Source organism: Elephantulus edwardii, unplaced genomic scaffold, assembly GCF_000299155.1.
Source record: "Elephantulus edwardii isolate Elephantulus edwardi_28Jun2011 unplaced genomic scaffold, EleEdw1.0 scaffold00462, whole genome shotgun sequence".
In the NCBI taxonomy this organism is placed as follows: domain Eukaryota; kingdom Metazoa; phylum Chordata; class Mammalia; order Macroscelidea; family Macroscelididae; genus Elephantulus; species Elephantulus edwardii.
In genome coordinates, this window is record NW_006400212.1 from 502,832 (window position 1) to 505,572 (window position 2,741).

Sequence of the window (2,741 nt, forward strand, 5' to 3'; positions counted from 1 at the left end):
GTAGTGGAATTGCTGGGTCAAATGGTATCTCTATTTGCAACTTTTTGAGAAAGCGCCATACTGCCTTGCACAGTGGTTGCACAGTTTTCCACTCCCACCCACAGTGAATAAGGGTTCCAGTTTCTCCACAACCTCGCCAGCATTTGTTGCTTGCTGTTCTGTTAAATTTTGCTATTCTGACTGCGGTGAGATGGTATCTCCTCGTTGTTTTGATTTGCATCTCTCTCAGAGCTAGGGATTTTGAACATTTCCTCATGTGCTTGCTGGCCATCGGAATGTCTTTGGTGAAGTGTCTGTTCATATTCTGTTCCCATTTTTCTTTTGGATTATTTACCTTTATCTTTCGGTGGTGAAATTTTTTTTAAAGCATGTTTTTAAATTGCCTTTTGGAAACAACAGCTTTGATGCAATACGGCAGAAGGTCAATGAGAATAAACAGACAAGTGTTTCTCTTGGGTTGTGGCAGGCTGGCTTTCCCATGGGATGTTTTGACGCATTCAGCACTAAGATGAACAACTCTGACGGCTTCGTTAGCTACCTTCACCAAAACATGTTTACGCCAAGATAACCAAACCTAGTCAGTCCCTGACCACCCAGTGAGTCATACAGTCTCCTTTTGCAAGGGTCCCCAAACATGCTATGAGTTGATTTCAACATGAGAGCAATTTCTGACTGCGTTTCTATATCTCAGCATCAAAATGTATTTGTTAAGCTAGTACAGAAACGGTCATCATTGCTTACCTTGTCAAGTGCTGAATGCTTTCAGTGATCTCACGGAAAATCCACCAGAACTCAGCCCACAGAGGCTGTTGTGGGCTCTTTGCTTTCTTAAATGTTATTATTCTGTGTGCGTGTAATGTCAAATCAGATCTCACTGGTCCTGGAGGAAATTGTCCCGCCTTCTCCGGCAGAGCATCTGGTGGATTCGAACCGTGTCCCTTTGGGATTGCAGTACAGCTTCTTGCCACTAGGGCGGGCTCTTTTTCCAAGCGTGGCCTTCTCACTCTCCAACATGCTCCTGGTCTCGCTTTAAGCCTCAAGACTTCACTGGAGTCCCAAACCGTGGGCTTGTGACCACCAAATACTTCAGACCCGGGAAGGCGTTTTCCGCAGCGAGAGATCAAAAGGCACCAGTTGTTCTGAGTATGAACAAAGGGAAGAATCCTTAAAAAAAAGGTTTAGAAGCCTTTTTCGTACTATCATGGTACCTGTTGAAACCATGAATGATACCTGAGTCTCTTGTTGCATTCAAGATTAAAATGGCATTCCTCCTTGGTTAGCAAAAGTTATCTGTTCAGCAGTAGCAACGCCTCAGAGTTTGAGAGAAATGCAAACTTAGAGATTCCTGTCTGCCCTGGGGGTCGTGAACCAGGATATAAATACCCCCACAGCCGGCCCCGGCAGATAGGCAGTCATCAGATTCCCCTAGTTCCCTTTTTCCCGTTATTTTAAAATACAGTGTCCGTTTTGTCCTTGTCCACCAGCACTTTTAAGCAACCATGTGTGTCAATGTCTACGGTACTCGGGTAGAAAGGGAACGTGCAACTTTGCTCATTTTCCAGGTGCAGTGAAGGTCTGCTTATCCTCTGCGTGGTCAGACTTAAAGGAATGTTTTTACCAGGACCCACAACTTGGTTGATGCCGGTGACAGAATTTGGTTTGCCACAACTGAGGAGGACCTGAGGCATTTGCTACAGGGGGTCAAGGGCTGTTGTCTTCAACACAGATTGAAACTCATCCGTCCAGAAGACAAAGATTCTCACCATGGAGCCAGGGAGCAGCATTGTGATAAGACAAAGAAGAGATTGAGATTGATGACAGCTTCCACTTGATCAGCTCCACAGTCAGTACTCTTGGCACCTCAGCCAGGAAATCAAAAAGATGAGTTGCATTGGGAAGGTCTGCCGTGAGGGACCTCGCCAGAGTCCTGAAGAGCAACGATGGCAGTCTCGAGACTAAGGTGCAGCAGATGCAGGCCGTGGTCTTTCCAGTGACTTGGTCTGCATCTGAGAGCTGTACAGTGACGAGAGATGTTAGAAAGAGAATTGATGCTTCTTAGCTGTGGTGCTGGAGAAGAGTCTTGAAGATATTGCTAAGAGAACAAACAGGTTCATCCTGGAGAGGGTAAAACCAGGCTGCTCCTCGGAGGCAAGGATTCTGAAGCTTCATCTGACATACTTTGGGCATATTGCAGAGAAGGACCAGGCCTAGGAGAGGGACATTATTATGCATTGGGGGTGTGTTGGAGGGACAGCTCAGGAGAGGGTACCCAAGCTGAGATGAATTGACTCAGTGATTGGGGGAGTAGGAGGTAGGTGTGTCGAAGACAAGGAAATTGGCCCAAGACAGAGCAGGGTTCAGAGCTTTTGTACTTGAGATGGTATGCCTCACAGGCAACTTGAATGCACCTAACACCATTCAGTGCAGCGCATACAGCCCCAGTTCACCAACAGATCCCGGGAGACAGACAGACAGGTTGCATTTTGCAGCTCCTAGAAGCTTGGTTTTGTTTTGTGGTTTTTTGTTGTTGTTTTTTTTTTTTAAATTAGGCTTGTTTCCTGCTCCAGTACAAGTAGCTTGCCCTCACACTTTGTAATGGTCAAAAGAGAAGTGCCCTTGAGCTACGAGAGAAATGTGTCCACTGTAGAGGCTGCAGCCTTTTCTAGCTTCAGTGCGTGTAACCTTGGCTCCGGGAGGAAGCCCCATCCCTGACTGTGGATAGCCCCGGGGAGTGATAGCCT

At 46.6% G+C, this 2,741-nt stretch overlaps 1 protein-coding gene across 1 annotated transcript in view; it reads left to right on the plus strand.

The window, feature by feature from the left end:
- Positions 1–2,741, plus strand: part of LOC102844893 (zinc finger protein 135-like) — a 47,017-nt gene that overhangs the window by 30,676 nt on the left and 13,600 nt on the right. The window lies entirely within an intron of this gene.